Consider the following 21161-nt stretch of genomic DNA (forward strand, 5'->3'; position numbering starts at 1 on the left):
CACATCCTACACACATACCCCCTACACCCACACACCCCCCACACACACCTCACACACCCACACCCCCACCTACATCCAAACACCCCACACACCCACACACACATCTTACACACCCACACCCACATATACCACACACCTACACACAACTATACACCTCACCCCCCCAGACACACACACACACACACACACACACACACCTCACAGACACACCCCACACATCCCCCACACACACCTCCCCCCCACACATGGGGAAAACTCAGTGAAACAGTAAAATAATAATTTAAAGTGCTTAGAGGTAGGGTAGCTCTGAATGGAGTTGTTGTGTTGTGTGGGTGATTTAAGTACCAACATGTAGGTACCAATGCAGAGTCTTAAATTCAATGTACACCGTTTTTTCTGTAGATATCTTGCATGTTGTTACAGAAGTTATTGTGGAATATGGAATTCATACCATAGTCTGTCAGGAAAGCAGAAACAGATCCTTTAAGTACTCCCTGAGAAGACCTAGGGGATCATGGGTAGTCTACCCTGCTCCCTTACGATGTTTTAAAATTGCACAGTATACTGTAAGTTTCACTTTATACTATAATATAAACATAATCATTTTGGTACTATTTCATGAATTACATATAAAAAAGAATAATGTCTAGAGCAATTTTTAATTAATAAATAAAAATGTATTGCTCTGGTTTTTCAAAATGTAATAACACTTCCAACATTATTTCGTCAGAAATGTACTCATTTTCAGTCCATGATTCGATTTCTTCCACACATTTAACTAATTCTTCGTCTAGGGACTGATCCATAAAGTCCAAGTCTTCCTCAGGATTGTTTTAAAGAACTATTTCGAAAGAAATATTTGCTTCTCCTTCCATTTTCTTGCTGTAAATTGTATTAAAAATAAATATATCAGTAGAGTTAGGGCAGTGTTGGGTTTAAGTTCAGACAGGTAGTTCTGATTTTGTAACAGTGAAGTTAACTTTGGGCAGTGTATGGTATCAGGCAGGAAGTAGAAATATAAAAAAGTGCCTGTGAAGAAGTGTAAGTAAATTCATAATTATAGCAGAGAAGCCTAAGTCAATCAATAAATATAACAGAGGAGCCTATCTCTATCTATAACTATAGCAGAGTGACAGTAAATAACTATCAGAAAACGTTTTTACAAATTAACTTAAAGTGCCCCTTACAAATTAACAACTTACTTTACAGAGAGGTGAAGAAGAAAAAATGCGAAAATCCTTTCAAGATGTACCTCAGGTAGTTGTAGTCAAAATGGCCGTGTTTCCCTCTCATTTTTCATTCATATTCATGTACATAACCAATCAAATGTCAGGAAAAAAAGTAGAAAATGAAAGTAACATTTTAATTGGTTGTAAATTCTAACACTTCAGATGTGTTTTTGTCATGTAATTTACCTCAGGATATTTAGACAATGCTACAGCTCAAATGGCTCAATGGAATTCCACCAAATTTGGGAAAATGGTAGAGATTATTATTATTATTATTATTATTATTATTATTCTGAGTTTTGTATAGCGCCTGGTTACCATTAGGCATCCCAGCGCTCATTGGTATGTAGTAGGGCCTATTCTATATTTGGTGAAAGTGTCTCCAGTGGTTTTTATGTAAATTAACTTTTAAATTTTTTTGGGAGCGCGTCCCGGTGCGCGCCCCGGTACGCGTACCGGTAGCGTTACAGAAGTCCTCCATCTTGTGTTTCGGAAGAATTGAGACACAAGATGGAGGACAAACAACGTTGGGAATGGGTGAAAGGGGGCACGGTAGACACTCCCTGACCCCCTAGGTTTTCTGAGGGGGGCTTAGGAGGCCCATATAGGCCCAAAAAAAACAATTTTTTTTTTTAATTTTCGCGGGGGGAGCGCCCGGTACGCGCACCGGGAAGCGTACCGCGGAGCGTACTTTGGTGAAAAACAGTGAAAAAAGTTAGAGAAAAATAATCATTTTGAGTGATCAGAGGTAGGGTAGCTCTGAAAAGAGCTTTTGGGTTCTGTGGCTGATTTAGGTACCTACAAGTAGGTTCCAATGCACAGTCTTATATTCAGGAGGAATATTCTATTCCCCTCATCTGAGAAGTGTACACCATCTCCTCTGTAGATATCTTGCATGTTGTAACGCAAGTTGTGGTTGTATATTGAACCCATTCCATAGTCTCTCATGTAAGCAAAAACAGATTTATTCACATGTTTCCGTGCTTTATCAAATTGTGGACAAAATTGGTTGGACCACTTCCATTTCTGTCTTTGGCATATATTGGAAAATACCAAGGCAGTTTGAGGAAAAAGTGCCATCAATTGTTCAAAGGTGTCCTTTAAAAGCATTTCCAGACCTACCCCAGTCAAAGTGCCTAAGTTATTTCCACCACAGTGCAGAATTATGAGGTGAGGGTGTGGCAGATGCAAAAAGGTTTTCACCAATGGTATCAATTGATGACATCTCGATCCTCTCTGGCCAATCCATTTAATGTTCACATTTGGTAAATCAAGGTTGTGAAAATTTCTGGTAGCTGCATACCTTTGAGCCCAGTGGATGTAGCTATGTCCAATAATCCAGACAGAATACATGGTAAGAGGAGGTTCTGGTGCAGTCAGATGAAGTGTGGGAATGAAATGGCAGTTGGAACAGTAGGAGTTAGCAAAAAAAACTGTGGAGTTTCAGTGCTCTTGAATCACAAGCAATGATTGGTGGATTCAGAAAGTTGAAAACTGAAAGTTAGGGTGCATGGTTCTGTTCTGTGAAAGAAGTAATTTGAATGGTTAAGAAAAAGTCATTTACAGAAACATTGCACCTCATAAGCTGGGGTATTGAGATGTCAAACATCCTTGCTGAGTTCATTTGCAACATTGTAGAATAAACTTTTAACCCCGAGAGCTCAGTGAGGAGGGAGTTGCTATGGTAACAGGTAGAAAGGGCTGAGGGGAGGGAAGGGTGTTGGTTTGAAAATAGAGAGGGAAGAGTTTTGATTGGTTACCATGAGCAATATGTGTTTAGAATTAGAGGTTTTCTGTGCCATTAATGGTTGCAGTGCCTGGAGAACATACCTTTTGCTCTGCTAAAGAAATATTGGTGTGTGTATCTGACACTGTTCTCAATCTCCCAAAGCATTTGTAAAGGTGAGTTATGATTCATTCAATATAGAAAGAGAGCTCAGATTAAGAAGCACATTGAGTTTCTTTGCTGTTGGTTTCTGTGATGCTTTTTGAAAATGCATGGTTTCAATATTTGCAAGATAGAGGATTTGTATTTTGTGAAATCGTCATGTTTCAGTAGTGAAGTTGAATGGTTGTACATAGGAGCTGTGCTCTGTATCTAAAATGTTAATTGAAAAACGATTTTAGTGCAAATCAATGAGTTTCAGTAGTGAAAATGAATGCTTGTAAATAGGATATGTGCTCTGTTCCTAAAATGTTAATTGAAAAACGATTTTAGGGCAAATCAATGGGTTTCAGTAGTGGAAATGAATGCTTGTACATAGGACCTGTGTTCTGTTCCTAAAATGGTAATTGAAAAACGATTTTAGTGCAAATCAATGGGTTTCAGTAGTGAAAATGAATGCTTGTACATAGGACATGTGCTCTGTTCCTAAAATGTTAATTGAAAAATGATTTTAGTGCAAATCAATGGCTTTTACATTTTTAAGAAGGAATAAATAGTGTGTGCATAATTACATAAAAATATTTGAATCTTTTACAAACATGTCACCTGTGTTACCTCAGATTGGGAAGTAGACTGAGTTTCTTTGCTGTTGGTTTGTGTCATTTTTTTGGGTAATGCTTGGTAGGAATGTTTGCAAGAGAGAGGAAATGTATTTTGTAAAATAGTGAGTTTTCAGTACTGAAATGGAATGCTTGTACATAGGATCTGCACTCTGTTTGTAAAATGTTATTCAAAAAACGATTTTGGGGCAAAGCAATTGGTTTTAGATTTTTGAGAAGAAATAAATAGTGTGTGCATGATTACATAAAAATATTTGAACCTTTCTCAATCATGTCACCTGTGTGACCTCAGATTAGGAAGCAGACTGAGTTTCTTTGCTGTTGGTTTGTTTCATTTTATGGCTAATGCTTGGTAGGAATGTTTGCAAGAGATAGGAAATTTATTTTGTAAAATAGAGACTTTTCAGTACTGAAATTGAATGCTTGTACATAGGACCTGCACTGTGTTTCTAAAATGTTATTGAAAAATCGATTTTGGGGCAAAGCAATTGGTTTTAGATTTTTGAGAAGGAATAAGTAGTGTGTGCATGATTACATAAAAAAATTTGAACCTTTCACAATCATGTCAGCTGTGTTACCTCAGATTAGGAAGCACACTGAGGGCCTTATTTATGAAAACAGCGATGCGTCATTTTTTACTGCGCACTCCTTGTGACACCAATGTTGCGTTATATTTAATGTATGACGCATCATGTTGCAAGGACTTACAGATAAGTCAGTATTTCTGATGTATCTGTAAGCGCAAAAGTGACGAATTGCTGGAGTGTGTCACAAAAGTGAGGCAACTCCAGCAATGCATCCTTTCACATGGGTAAAGCCCCATGTGAAAGCGTTTGCCTCAGTCTTACGCCTGCTGTGAGGCAGGCGCAATATTTTGACGTAATAGTTTCCTAAAAGTGACGCAGTGAAATCTCATAGATTTCACTGTGTCACTATTACGAGGCTTTTTGCGGGGGAGTGCCCCCTCTGTGTACATTACACCTGACAGAGGTATAATGTGAGGCAGAGGTTTAAAAAGTGACGCATCTACCTACATGCGTCACTTTTTAAATATGGCGTAACAAGGCACATGTTTTATGCCGCTGATGCGTCACAAAAAGGGACGCATCAGCAGTGCAAAACTGACGCAGGGCCTCATAAATGAGGCTCATCTTTTTTTGCACACTACTCCAGTTTAGTCTTGTCCACTGCACTCTTGGACACAGGTGTCAATTTGACTCTTTCACAATGATGTTACCTGTGTTAACTCAGTGTAGGAAGGATATTGAGTTTGTTTGCATAGAGGAATTGTATTTTGTAAAATAGTGAGGTTTCAATAGTGACATGGAATGCTTGTACATAGGACCTGTGCTGTGTTTCTTAAATGTGATGTCAAAAACGATTTTGGGGAAAATGAATGGCTTTTAGATTTTTGAGAAGGAATAAATAGTGTGTGCATGATTAAATAAATATATTTGAACCTTTCACAATAATGTCACCTGTGTTACCTCAGATTAGGAAGTAGATTGTGCAGTTGAGGTGAGGCATGTCCAGAGGTACAGCGGAGATGAGGCCTATGTTCAAGACTGTAGTGGGAGAGAGGCCTTTTCTGGGAAGCATAGGTGGTGAGGCCTGTGTCTAAGAGTGCAGTGGACTAGACTTCAACTAAGTCTTTCTTACAGAACATATGTAGATCAAAAAAAAATGTTGGACAGCATGTTGAAAAAGAGAATGAGAGAGTAAATTTGAAAAGGAAGGAGATGCCCTCAAAAAATATTACTACTGGAGCAGGAGAGAATAATATGTATAGGAATAGAAGGCAGAATCAGTTCAGAGACGTTCGTAAATGAATGTTTCGCAATAGGGTGGTTTTAAATTTGTTAAAAAACATTAGGAAAGGTAAACAGAGAGCTGCTTTTTATAAGAAAAAGAAAAGTGTACAGAAGATTGTTGATCAGGCTTTTGAAGTTAAGAATTTTTTTTAATTTTAATAATAAATAGAATTAGGACACTTAACAAGACAATTGATGTTTTCAAATCAAACAGTAGATGGAAAAGAGTAATTAATCGGACTAATTTTTGTAAAGTTTTTTCAGGAGAATGGATGCACAGTTCAAGTTGTGAGCCATTTTTTTAATGAGGAGAGTTACTTCCAGGAGAATGATTTAGTGCATGCAGTTGACACCAGTGGTCGAGCATATGAGGTGAAAGACGGTTGTCCGATTGAAAAAGAGAAACTTGTGCCTAGAGAACCAGAAGAGGTGTTAACAGATGAAACAGATGAAGTTTTAGGGAGACGTACTAAGGGTCCAGTGTACACTTGGAAATGTAGTAGTATTTGTAGTGTGCGACAGGAATCAATTGATTTGTTTTGTAATTTCTTACGTACATATAGTAAGAAAAGTCTAAAGCAGAAAATGAAGTTGTTGCAAAACTTAGATCCTTGTAGAGTGAGAGAAAACACAGGTTTGCAAGGGCATTCATTGGCTTGTCTTTCTAGAAAAGTCTGTCAGAGTGTTTTCATCATTTTAGGATGTTAGCAGTGCATCATACCAAAATGAGGAAATTAGTGAGAATGTTGTATTATGCAAAAAGTCCAGCACTTAAGCTTAAACAATTAAACAGTGCTCTTTTGCATGGAACTGAATTAGATGTGAAGAAGATTTGTGAAGAAATTGAGATTTGTTATTTTGGTGAAAAAGAGGACAGTGTAGAAATTGAGACAGAAATTCAAGGTAATGTGGAAGACAATGTACAGATTACAAGTACAGAAAAGTTTGACCAGGAAATTACCAGGTTTAAGGTGAAATCAAGTGAAAGGCCGAATTTTACTTGTGTGTGTTGTCGACGAACTCATTATAAGCATCAAACTAGATTAGTTGATTTATATGTAAAAAGTGAAAAGATAAATAATTATGAGTGGAAGGATTTTGCAACTTATTTGTGGGTGGAGAATTGTTTTGATTTGAGTTCTGATCAGCGTATTTGTAAATATTGTTATGATAAATTAAATCAAAACAGAATGCCTGCTAGAGCTGTTCATAATAGTCTGGAGTTGGTAGACATTCCTCCTGAATTGATGGATTTAAATACATAGGAGTCTATTTTGATTCAATGTGTCCATCCTTTTCAGGCTATTGTTCGCATGGAGCCTAAGATAGGGAAATTGCCTCCTTCAGATTAACAGAGAGGATTAAAGGGAAGAGTTGTTTATTTGCCTCTAGATTTTAAGAAAAATATTGATATCATTGGTGTAGAGAAAGTGGAACAGAGACCTCTGGTTATTCTAGTTAATGGGGTTCCGACAAACAGTAAGAAAATCTGGCAAGATTTAGTGGATGTTAGGAAAGTCAAAAAGGCAACATTGTATTTGGTCAAAAACAATGAGTACTACAAACATGTATGTGTTGAAGCAGAGGAACAGCTGCAGATGAAGACAGTGATTGTTCAGCTGGCCAAATTGAAAAAGTTGATGTGTCTAGAAGTGAAGAAATATATGAACATTATACTGTTCATCCTTTGCATTCCAAAGAAGTGATGGGGAATGCAATTGACTTGTTTCAAATGAAAGCAGCAAAAGGAAGTCCCATTAGTGTATGGGAAGAAAGTTTGGAAGCTCATTGTTTTCCACATTTATTTCCAACAGGTCGAGGTGGACGATATGACGATCGACCACTTCAAATTCCTGCATCTGAATATCGAACTGTAAGATTATATGCTGAAGATCCAAGGTTTCGTCAATGCATTCCTTATTTGTTTCATCTACTGTATGAAAGTGACTTGTCTGAGCTTTCTTATGCAGTAAACCATATACTGAAAAGTGGAGCACATCTGCAAAATGTTTCGGCGAGGGACTTTATGGAGAAAGTGAATCTGCAAGATAATATTTTGGAATCTCATTTAATCAATCTCATGGCATGTCAGCGTGGTACAAACGAGTATTGGTACCGTCGTCATGGGGAATTGAAATGTATGCTAAGAAACTTAGGAACTCCTACATGGTTCCTCACTCTTAGCTGTGCCGAGTATGCATGGGACGACTTACTTCAATTTCTACGAGAGGCAAATGCAAATATACAAAATATAGAATTCAAAACACCTGGAGAACTGTGTTCTTTGGATCCAGTGAATGTATGCAGATATTTTAATCATAGATTTGAAGCTATGATGTCTTTTATTACCAACAAAAAAAATCCTCCCCTTGGAGAGGTTTTGGATTTCTTTTGGAGAAAGGAGTATCAAGCGAGAGGTGCTCCTCATATACATATGTTGTTGTGGATTAAAGATGCACCCAAATTTGGAACAGATTCGAATGAGACAGTGATGACCTTTATTGAAGAGTATTCAACATGTGCTGTTCCGAAAACTACCGAAGAAAACAGTTTAAGGCAACAAGTTTTACGCTTTCAATCCCATCGTTGTGGAAAGTACTGTCGTTGAAAATCCAGAAACAAGGACAAGTTCTACACAAAATGTCGTTTCGGCTTTCCACAACCAGTGATTTCTAAAGGAAGAGTCAATAATTTGATGTCTTCTCTACGACATACTGTGACGAGGAAATCACCCAAAAATACATACAATTTAAAAAGAAACGAAGAGTCCAAGTACATCAACGACTACAACCCAGTGATTTTGTCCATGTGGAATGCTAACATGGATATTCAATTCATTGCTGACAACTCTATTGCTGTGGCTCGATATGTGACGTCTTACATCACAAAAAAAGAAAAGACAGAACTGAAGGAAATGTGGGAGGACATTTCACATGAAAAGAGTCTAAGCAAGAAATTATACAGTTACAGTCTAAAGATGTTGTCGCATCGAGAAATTGGAGCATATGAATGTTCTGATCGATTGTCATCAGCAAGTCTCTATGCCAAATCTAGAACAATCATTTGGATAAGTCTAGGTCTTGCTGCAACACAAAACCGAGTTTTGAAATCTGTACAAGAGATAGAGTATTTGGCGGAGAAAGAACCAGAAAGTACAGATATTTTGAAGACAAACATGTTGGATACATACTATCCAAATAGAAGTCCTCACCTTGAGAACGCTTGTCTCTATGAAGTTCTTCAAAGCTATATTTATAAGAGGAACATCAGAGAAGATATCAATAATGGAATATATGCTGTCATTGGATGTGAAGGATGTCTAGTGAAACAGAGAAAAGGTCATTTGATTAATCATCGAAAATTGAGTTGTGAAAATCCAGACAAAAGAGAATTTTACTATTTGGCTCTTTTGCAACTCTTTAAACCATGGCGTGCAGAAGAGGAACTACTTGGAGATTTTCTCTGTTATGAAGACTCTTTTAATGCAACGAAGGATACCATAGAATGTCCTGTTTTTCCAAATTATCTGCAAATGTTGAATGAAGAAATAGAGCAAGAAGCAACAATTGCTGCAGAGATTGCGAGACACTGTTCTCAAGACAGTCAGAGTTCTGCTTCATTGAGTCAGGATCCACTAGGAGGACCAATTATCCAAAATGAAGCTGCCACTGCCATGGATGAGGTGGAAAGAGCTATGGAGCAAGCTCAAGAGGGTGTAATTAATTTAGAAGATTTGGTGAAACAATTAAACCTTGAGCAGAAACAGATATATGACGAAGTCACAGAACAGGTTGAACATGGATTGAGTCATGGGAAGAAAGAGTGCTCATGTACATCATTTAAGCCTGTCCGACTGTACGTGAGTGGAGAAGCGGGAACTGGAAAAAGTTTTCTGATTAAAGCAATTGCAACTTATCTGCAGAAAAGGACTGAATCACCGCTGTCTTGTTTTGTTACCGCTCCAACTGGGCTGGCAGCACATAATATTACAGGGATTACTTTACATCGTTTACTGATGCTGCCAGTGGAGCATGATAACAAATTGCAATACCACAAGCTATCTGGAGATGCGTGTTCTGAAGTTTCCAGAGTCCTGAAGAAAATGAAACTTCTTATCATTGATGAAGTAAGCATGGTCTCAAATCTAATGCTTGCTTTTGTGCATTTGAGAATGCAAGAAATTCTTAGAACAGACTATGATGTCTTATTTGGAGGAAAACACATTATTGTTTTTGGAGATCTACTGCAGTTGACTCCAGTGAAAGGTCAACCAGTGTTTAAAATGGTCACGCATGAAGATACCAGGAAGTGCCTAGGAAGCATTGGAAACCTTAATATATGGTTAAATTTCAAATATGCAGAACTACTCCAAAATATGCGGCAGGCAAAGGATGAAGATTATAAAAACATTCTACAAGATGTAAGAATCGGAAAAATAAGTCAGCATGGAAAAGAAGCTTTACATGGACGATTAATTTCAAATTTGTACCCAAATGAAAACATTCTTCCAGAGAATATTTTTAAGAAAATTAACGAGAAGAAATCTGGCATATGTTTGATGCCTACTCTGAAAGAATGTTCCATGTTCAACAACAAAATGTTAAAGTTAGAAAATTAAGAGATAGTGAAACTGGAAGCTATAGATAAAATAGAGCATATGGGAGCAACAATTATTTTGTCAGAAAATTTGAAATCAACATTGGATTCATTAGAGAAGACTATATCTAAAACTGCTGGTTTTGAAAAGACTCTGAATGTGTGTTTAAATTGTCGTATCATTTTGAGAAGGAATTTAAATGTTGAAAGAGGTCTGGTAAATGGAGCAATGTTGTTGGTTTTGTGAATTACAAAAATAGAGATGGAATTGAAATTTTAAAAATTAAATTTGATGGCATTGACGAAATAGAACAAATTTGTCATTGTTCAGCTAGATTTTTGCTTGTGAAAGACTTATATGTTCGCCGAAAACAGTTTCCTGTTTGTTTGGCATATGCAGTGACAATTCATAAATCTCAAGGTTTAAGTGTAGATAGTGCTTTGGTGAACATTGGAAGTTCTGTGTTTAACGAGGGTATGGCATATGTGGCATTATCACGAGTCAGAACTTTATCAGGATTGTACTTGATTGAGTGTGATGAAACAAAGATTTGTGCTGATCTAGATTGTGTTAAAGAATACAATAGGTTAAGAAGAGAGTATGCTCCACATTTGCCTCAATATCCTGTGTTTGCAAAACGTGTGGTAGGCCGAAAAAGAAGAAATGAGAATAATTGCAGTGAGGTACTAGCAAAAAGACAAAAAGTAGATGAAACTGTAATTGTAAGGAGAAAGAAAAAGGATTCTGTTGAAGATGTTGTTGGATTTCAGTTTGAAAACAGTTCTGGTGTCAACTGCTATGCTAATGTAGTAGTTAATGTTGTTTTTTTTCTTCAAAATTTACAAGAACAGATTGTTGCAAATCGGGATCAAACATTCTGCTGTTTATTGAATTCTGTGTTTGAGAAATGTAGCAGTGATAGAGCAAAAATAGAAAGTGTTTCAGAAATTAGAAATCTTCTAGACATATGTTCTGGTCAAAATCAATTTTCACAGATAATTCAGCAGGATTGTCAGGAATTTTTAATGTATATGTTTGATGTATTGGAAGATGAAGGAGTAGATATAAAAAATCTTTTTAACCTTTCTTATTAATGGCAGCATGACTGTGATAACTGTATTTTATCAAGTAGTACTAGAATAGACACTGAAAGATTTATATATTTGAGTTTACCAGACTGCAAATCAGTGCCTTTTAATAATCTCGTTAAAGCAGCTGATCACAATATGGTGTGTACCCAATGTAAGTCTGCAATGCTGTCCACATTATTTCTACGAAGTTATGGTCACTATGTCATTTTAATGTTCCAATGATGTAGACCTGATGGAACGAAATTGACAACTTCTAATAAAAATTTTGTGGCTTCTCAATTATCAATTTCAGGAAGAACGTTTGCAACTGTAGCTATTATTTATCATGACGGTCCTTCAACAACATCAGGGCATTACACATGCTATTTAAAAAGTTGTAAAGGTTGGACCCTTTGTAATGACACTCATTTGACTTTAAAACAACATTTGCCTTTTGACTTAAAAAATTAATATCTAGTGTTTTTACAACCAAAAATTAAGTAAAGGTAATTGGCCTATGAAGACGGGAGCAGTTAATAAAGGTTAGTTTGCTGTTTAAAATTATATTCTGAGTAAAAGTGATCAAGATAATATAAAAAATTGAGTTGTCATATAGGTACTGTAAGTGGATCTCATAGTAAGTGATATCAGTATTATAGGAAATGATGAACATGAGTGAGTCAGAGATAGAATTATGAAAATTTAAATATTGTGAAAATGTTGTTTGAGTCTTTCTTTCAGAACGTCGGAAAAACGGTAATTTTAGAGTTTGTTTTAAGTAATTTGAAAATATACTGATACATCTGACACTATTTGGCCTTAAGGAATGGTGAAGGAATGAGTAAAGAGTCATGACTGAAAAAAGGAGTATTTGAAAATAATGAAAATATTTTAGATGTTCTTGGAGCTTTTCTTCTAGAAAGTTGATGAAATGGATTTTTTAGTGAACAGCAGAGTACTTGCCAACGAGAAAAGGACCTTCATGATATACTATTTGGCCTAAAGGAAAAGTAAGTGAATCAAAGATTAGTGTACATTTGTCATTTGTCAGTGTCTACGTTTTTTTTAAAAACACAATCTTTTAGATTGTGTTTTTTTTTCCCGCTGTCATATGATGAGTAATTTGAACTCACTGTTTTAAGTGAAATTCAATATATTCTGAGAACAGCAAAAATAAACTATGTAACATGTAATACAAGTTATTCTATACTTTGGATTGTGTAAATTAAATTGTATTCCCATTGTCTGACACTCACTTTCCTTTTTCTATCCTCTTTCAGCTCTTTTTACTCACTTATAATGTCTTTCTCTCACTTTCTGTAACCCCCGTTCCTTTACTCCACTTCTTTCACAACCCCTCATTCTCATTTCAACTGTCTGCATCCCCTCTCTCCCTTGCATAACTTTTCAGCTTTCAGTCTCTCTGCTTTACTTCCCTTTTCCGTATTTTCCTCCTTTGCTCTTTTAGTAATTCCTCTTTACTCACTCAGCAGTATTGTCGCACTCTATCACTATAAATCACCCACTCTCCCTCGCTTATCTTTGTTTGCTCTTTTCTTTTGACCTCTTCTCTCTATTTTTCGTTCACTACCTCTATGTCCTCAGTGCCTCACTCTCCTTGTGTTATGTTCACTTGTGTTTATCTACCTTCTATCATTTCTTTTATAACAACTTGACTGCTCCTCTCTCATCGTTCTTCATCCCATTTCTTTTAGTCTGGTTCTATTACTATCCCTCATTTCCTTTCTTTCAATGTCCTTCTCTTTACTTTCATCTCCAAATTATTTTCTCTCAGTACCACTGTTTTAGTCGTCTTCTCCTCTGTTTCCTTTTTTTGCTCCCTTACTCATTTCCTTTGCTTACTCATTGTACTCCACCTCACTCAGTTTTTCTCTTAGTGTGTCTGTCTACTAACTTCCTCACTCCATTTCCCTCAATCATTGTATATTATCCTCTTTCCCTTCATCCCTTCACTCTATGACTGTTCTTCACTTACTCTCAGTTATCTTCTATTTCTCATTCTTCTAAATGCATCCTTAATTAGACTCTTTTCCGTCTCTGTCATTATCTTTTTACTTACTACTGTTTCCTGACTTAGTTTTGCTAACTCACATTGTTTTAGTATCTTTCTTACCTACAGTTCATTTCTCTGTTCTTCTCTTCCTCTCTGTCAGTGAATCTATATGCCTTACTCTTACTAATTTGCTCTCCTTCTATTTCTTTTTCTCTCTTTTTGTCCTTCTACCTTACTTTATTTCCCTTTCTATGTCCTTCACTCTTACTTTATTTCTAAATACACTGTTATGCTTTTTAACCTCTTCATTTGTATCTTTTAATTTAAAATACATATTTTACTAATTATAACTTATTTTTTCTTCTCTCTTTCACAGATACAAAGTGTAGTAAAAAATGTAATTAAAGTTACATTTATTATATGGTAAGTGTGACTAAAATAATGTAGTTTGTCATCACCCTTTGCCTCAAGCTCACTAATATTTTCTCAACCAACCTCACTCCTGTTTCTTTGCTCTGCTTCCCTCACTTATTCTTATTCTCCATGTTTACTCCAATTTCCCTATTTCCCCTCTCGTATTCAACTTCTTTCAGTCCCTATTCTTTACTTCACTTACCCTCTGTTCCCTTCCTTTGCTTCTTCACTCATTCTGTTTTTCTTAATTATTTACCTTACTCCTACACACACACCTCATCCCCCTCCCAACACATACACACACCTCTGACATACACCCCACACACACACCACACACACACCTCATACACACACACACACCCCCACACACACTCCTCACACACACACACACACATTCCATACACACACATACATCCCACTCATATACCCCCACACACACACACCCCTCACACATATCTCACACACCCTCACCTCCACCCACACCGAAACACCCCACACACCCACACCCACAGACACACCTTACACACCCACACCCCGACCTACACCCACTGACTCCCTATAAGTCACACACACTGCATTACTTACCTTTCTTTGCTGTTTCACTCAGACCCATTCAGGCACTGTTTCCTTTACTCTCTCTGTCCTTTCTCTTTGTCACTCCCCATGTCTTATCCTAATTCAATTTTTCACCCTCTTTCACCCCTCTTTTCTTACACTCACTGCTCTTTTCTCACCCTCCCTCACCGTTGTTCATTTATCCCAGTTCCGTCACTACCCTTCATTACTTATTTTTTACTGTCCTTTCTTTTTCTTTCAACACCCACTCACATTCTCCCACTATTTCTACTTTAGTCTTCTTCGTCTCTCTTCCCTTCTTTCGCTCCCTTATTCATTTTACTTTTCTCACTTTCACCCTATTACACCTTCTCTGTTTTTTACTATGTAATAAACAATCCCTCTGTGTTTCTCCCTCTAGCTCTCTTTCTCTTAACATTACTCTCTTTGTGTTCTTCCCTCATGCTAACTCCTTCATTAATTTTTTTTCTTTTTTTTGGGTGCGCGCCCCGGTGCGCGTACCCTGAGGAAAAAAATTGACAGAGATTCTTTAAAAATATAGTTTTATTTTTATTAATTAAAGGTAGTTCTAAAAAGAACTGTTTTTTTTTCTTCTTTTTGTTGTTTTATATTTTTTTATGGTTTTTTTAACATTTTGTACTTTTTTTGGCTTTTCTGAACAATTTTATATTTTTTTGTATTTTTTATGGGGAGAAACAAAAAAAGGGAATTGAAAATGGCTCAACTGGAGCAAAAAACAAAAAACGGAAAAAATTAGGGTTTTTTGGGGCAATTGTGGTTGTCACCAGCAAGGACGATGAGCTTTACGCTCTTTTCACCATAGGAGATGAGCTTACCACAATAAATACATGTTACTCTAAAATCTTCAAATCGTTGTTGAATGCAAGGCATCGTCTCCGTTGTTTCTGGTCCCGATGGAGTGGGTTGCTTTCTTTTGGAGGTGGTCCTTGAAGACTGGGGGAGGTTTCTGGCCAGTTCCCTGATCTCTGCAGCAGCATAGTTGTTTGGATGCTTGTGGGTCATATGTCTAATCATGGTATTATTACCAAAAGAATATTTTTTGTTTGGGTTGCCCCTTGAGAGTTCCATACCACAGATTAGGCAAGTTACCTTGGCCGCATTGACTTTTTTCTTGCCCTCTGGGATTGAAAAAAACTCCCATACAATGTGTGGCCTTGGCTGGTATGGGGTATTGTCTTCAGCCAGCCATCTTCTCCTCTCCTCCTCTTCCTCTTCCTCCTCCTCCTCTTCTTGACCACCAATGTACTGTTGTGGTGGTCCTCTTGGTGGTGGTGGTGGTGGTGCAGATGCTCCAGCTGCTGCTGCTACTGTAGCCATTTTAAAGTACAAAATGATTCTCTTTGTTGTTGTCCTCAGTCAAAGGACAAAGTCAGAATAAGGAAAAAAGGTGGAGTCTTTCATCATTTGGAAAACAGAACTGTTCTTGACCAATGAAAAGTGTTATTTTCAAGTCACATGATCCGGGCTTTCATCATTTGGAAACCAAAACTGATCTGCACCAATGAAAAGTGTTATTTTTCGATCACATGACCCGACGCGCTTACGCTACGCGCCCGGGGCGCGCCCGTAGTCGCGCTCCGGGGCGCGCCCGGGGGTGCATAGCGTAAGCTCATCAGGACGTTGCGCGATCGTATGCGCTCGCTTGCTTCCGGGTGCGCTTACGCAGTGAGTCATATGACGCATCACGCGATTACGCGAAACATCACGATGTTGTTTTCGTTCGTGAGAGTAGCGGTAACGGGACGCTCCCCGGTACGCGCCCCGGGGCACGCCGTAACATTGCGCTTACCCGTGCGTTCACCGGTACACGGGCCGGGAGTGCCCCAGGGCAAAAAAACCCCCCAAAAAACCATAATTATACAATATAAAATTCGTTATAATTTTTTTTACTTTTTATACCTATAGAGATTTGCTATTAAAAAACCATTGAAATTCACTGAAAAAAACATAGGTTTCACACCAGTTATAGTTAGGAATTAGCATTTAAAAAACCTATTAAATTCACTGAAAAAACCATAGGTTTCACACCAGTTATAGTTAGCTGGAAATTTTACTCTCATAAAACCATTGAAATTCCCACGTTATAGTTAGTTGGACTCACTATAACTTGCGCGCCTGCAATGCACTGCTGATGACATCACATATTACATCACTCATAACATGGTCAGTGACATCACTCATGACATCACTGATTACACCATCCTTGTGACAGAGTGACAGACATCCTTTCACTGTAATGTAACCCTTGAAGCACATATTCAATAATAGAAACTAAAATTTTCAAAAAAATGGAGATACCCATACCAGTAACAACAACCAATTCAATAATTCCACCATCTATATACGCATTCACTTATTCACCAACAGTTCTATATAGTCACTCATACATATACTCACTCATCATATGTAGTGATACACCTACACATCCTGATACACACCGACAGTCATCTAAAAGATACTCTGACACATACTCACACATGCAAATAAACTATTGAACATCCATTTATTTGCATATACAGCTATACACACACTACCACTTTACTTCTAAGGAAACTTACACGTACTTACTCTCTCAAACAATCACTTATAGACGCACATACTAATTTAAACAGGAACTCTTAAAATCCCTCACTCTCACATATACTCACTTATATACATCAATATTCACATATACTAGATTAAAACATATAAAGTTACTGATAAAGACACTAGTGAGATAGTCATTCACTCACTAACACACACATATACACACTCATCCACCCATACAGTCCTGCACATATGCTGTCTTCAAAACACATACAAAGAGAGAGTCAGTCATTCATGCATCTATGTGCTAAGTAATACCCCCACCAAACCATACAAACACTCATAATGATACTAAGAAAAACATCTAATAACCCATATACATACACATGTACCTACTCACCAACCCATGCAGCCACTTATACAGAAAGTGAAACAATAATACATATATTTAAATATTTAAACATTACTCACTAATATTTATTTTTCAGAAAGACACACATTCACTGGATGGTGTCATCAGTGATGTCATGAGTGATGTCACTGACCATGTCATGAGTGATGTAATATGTGATGTCATCAGCAGTGCATTGCAGGCGCGCAAGTTATAGTGAGTCCAACTAACTATAACGTGGGAATTTCAATGGTTTTATGCGAGTAAAATTTCCACTATAACTGGTGTGAAACCTATGGTTTTTTCAGTGAATTAAATAGTTTTTTTAAATGCTAATTCCTAACTATAACTGGTGTGAAACCTATGTTTTTTTCAGTGAATATATATATATATATATATATATATATATATATGTATATATATATATATATATATATATATATATATATATTCACTGCAAAAACATAGGTTTCAGGGGCGTTATAGTTATTGGGACATTTCACTCGTACAAAACCATAGAAATTTCCCCGTTATAGTTAGTTCAGCTAACTATAACTCGCAAGCTTGCACGCTCGCAATGCACTAATGATGACGTCACATATTAAATCACTCATGACATGGTCAGTGACATCACTCATGACATCACTGATGACATCTCAAATGACATCACTGATGACATCACTGATGACATCAACCAGTGAATGTGTGTTTTTCAGAAAATTAATTATGTTTTATATATGTATATCTCAAGGTCTATGGAAGAATAAATGGGTATATAATAAGCCTGGGCGTAGTTCGCGAAGTATCGCTACGTGTAGCTGCGCGAAGCTACGCGAACTGCACTTTGCGAACTGGGTAGTGCGCTGTTCGCGATGATTGCACAGTGCCGGATGCTTGTCCGTACTGTAAAATCATTGAAAGCGGTATCTTGCACAGTGCGAGCTGTCTTTTACTGCTGCTTGAGTAGATTTTTACTCGAGCGGCAGGTTTCTCAACGCGGACTGGTAGTTTCTCATTGCGAGCGGTCGCAAGCATATGCGACCACTCGCAATGAGAAACCGGACATCCCCGCGTTAAGAATCTCGCCAGGAGATTTATTTTCCACGCTCGCGATCGGCAACTTGATGTTGCTGACCTCGAACGAGGAAAAAGTCTCGCCGGGATGTCAGTTTGCTTGCTCGCGGTCACCAACTTGATGTTGAGGACTGCGCACAATCAAAAAATGACTGCTGCAGTATGCTACGCTAAGCGTTTTTGCACTGTGCTATGTGCAATTCACGTAGTGCGAAGTAGCGCAAACTACGTGAGAATAGCTTGGTACTTTGCCCAGGGTTAGTATATAAGTGTCTAAATGGATGATTTGTTTTTTGTAAAATTTATTGTATGACTGATTAAGTGTATCTTAGAGAATACATGGGTTAGTGAGTAATATTTAAATATGTAAATATCTGTATCAGTCTCTCACTTTGTGTATAAGTGGCTGCATGGGTTGGTGAGTAGCTCCATGAGCATCTATATAGGTTATTAGTTGTTTTTTGAGTATCAGTATGAGTGTCTGTATGGTTCGGTGGGGGGTATTACTTAGTGCTTAGATGCATGAATGAGTGGCTCACTGTTTGTATGTGTTGAAGAAAGAATGTGTACAGGACTGTATGGGTGGATGAGTGTATGTATGGGGTGCTACTAAGTGAATGACTGTCTCAATAGTGTATTTATGAGTAACTACATATGTTTTAAACTAGTGTATGTGAGTATTGGTGTATATAAGTGAGGATATGTGAGAGTGAGAGATTGGAAGAGTTACTGTATAAATAAGTATGTGTTTCTATAAGTGATTGTTAAAGAGAGTAAGTATGTGTAGGTTTCTGTAGAAGTAAGTGTGGTGGTGTGTGTATAACTTTATATGCAAGTAAATGGATGTTTGCATGTGTGACTATGTGTGTGAGTAACTATGGATGAGTGGCGGTGTGTAACAGGATGTATAGGTGTATGAGTACATATGATGAGTGAGTACATGTATGAGTGACTGTATTGGGCTGTTGGTGAATAAGTGAATGTGTGTGTAGATCTTGGAAATTTCTGAATAGGTGTGTTTTAACTGGGATTGGTATGTCCATTGTTTTGAAAATGTTAGTTTCTATTTTTGAGTGTGTGTGTCAAAGGTTATATTAGGGTGAGAGGAGGTTTGCCACTCTATCACAAGGATGATGTCATCAGGGATGTCATTTGATATGTTATCAGTGATGTCATGAGTGATGTCACTGACCATGTCATGAGTGATGTAATATGTGACGTAATCAGCAGTGCATTGCGGGCAAGTTATAGTTAGCTGAACTATAACAGGGGAATTTCTATGGTTTTGTACGAGTGAAATATCCAACTAACTATAACGCCTCTGAATCCTATGGTTTATTCAGCGAATTTCTAAGGTGTTTTAAATGCTAATTTATAACTATAACGTGCCTGAAACCTATGGTTTTTTTCAGTGAATTTCAAAGGTTTTTTAAATGCTAATTTTGAACTATAACATGCCTGAAACCTATTATTTTTTTAAGTGAATTTCTAAGATTTTTTAAATGTTAGTTTCTAACTATGGCTACAGAGGTAGGACATGTGAAGAAAGAAGAAAAATCGCACAGAAAGAAGCAAAGGAAATGTAGAAAGAAAAAACACAAGTCCTCAAAGACGAAAAAAAGTGCAGGAAAAAGCAAGACGTGCAGAAAGAACAAACAGAGGAGCAGAAAGAGGCCTTGTTGCAAAATCATACTGTGCCCTCAACTTTTTCAGATGGGAACTGGTGGTAACTGACTCTGACTAACCAAGCCTAGAGCCAGTGCTATGGTTAAAGACACTTAGAATGCAGTGAAAACACCTACATACACTAGGGCACACTATGCGTTGGGGTACCCCTGTGATTAGCATGACCTCCTCTGTAAGGTCCTAGTACATAATAGTGCAGGGGAATTAAAACTACCTCTAAGTCAGAGGTGCAGAAATGCCCGCCCCCTCCCTTCACCACTGTGCAAACACATGTTTTAAGTTAGGGGATGAAGTCTCCTTGAATCCTGAGAGTCCCTGGGGTCCAACTCTCCCACTAAGTACCTCCAGTAAGCGCCACAGAGCTGCATTGCAGAGAGGTGTAAAAAGGGACGTGGCCTCGGCCACCTTTCTGCAACGCAGGCCTCTGGTGCTTTTTGGAGGTACCTGATGGGCTAGTTGGCACCCAGGGACCCTCAGGGTTGAAGGGGAATTTATTCCCCAACATAAAAAGTGCCACAGGGCGTCTTTGCACACATGTCACCTCAGGCCCCACCCCCTTCCTTTACCACTGTGCAAACGCACCCATGGCGTATTTTAAGTTGGGGGATTAAGTCCCCTTCAATCCTGAGGGTCCCTGGGGTCCAACTAGCCCACAAGGTACCTCCAGTGGGGCCACAGAGCTGCATTGCAGAGAGGTGTAAAAGGGGCATGGCCTGGACCACCTCTCTGCAACGCAGGCCTCTGGCACTTTTTAGAGCTACCTGATGGGCTAGTTGACCCCCAGGGGTCCTCAGGATTGAAGGGGAAATAATACACCATCTTAAAATGCGCCACAGGGAGTGTTTGCACACATGTCACCTTAGGCCCCGCCCCCTCCCTTTACCACTGTGCAAACACACCCCGTGGCGTGTTTTAAGTTGGGGGATTAAGTCCCCTTGAATCCTGAGGGTCCCTGGGGTCCAAGTAGCCCACCAGGTACCTCCAGTAAACGCCTCAGAGCTGCATTGCAGAGAGGTGTAAAAAGGGGCGTGGCCTTTGAACACCTCTCTTCAACGCAGCTCCCTGGTGCATACCTGGGGTACCTGGTGGGCTAGTTGGCCCCCAGGGACCCCCCTTATTCAAGGGGAATTACTTCCCCATCTTACAACGCGCCAGGGGGCATGTTTGCAGAGTGCTGCTGGGTGGGGGGGTCCTCCAGCACGATCCGGAGATTTTGTAAATTATCTTTTTTAAGGGGAGACTGTGTG

This window comes from Lissotriton helveticus, chromosome 6, assembly GCF_964261635.1.
Source record: "Lissotriton helveticus chromosome 6, aLisHel1.1, whole genome shotgun sequence".
Classification (NCBI taxonomy): domain Eukaryota; kingdom Metazoa; phylum Chordata; class Amphibia; order Caudata; family Salamandridae; genus Lissotriton; species Lissotriton helveticus.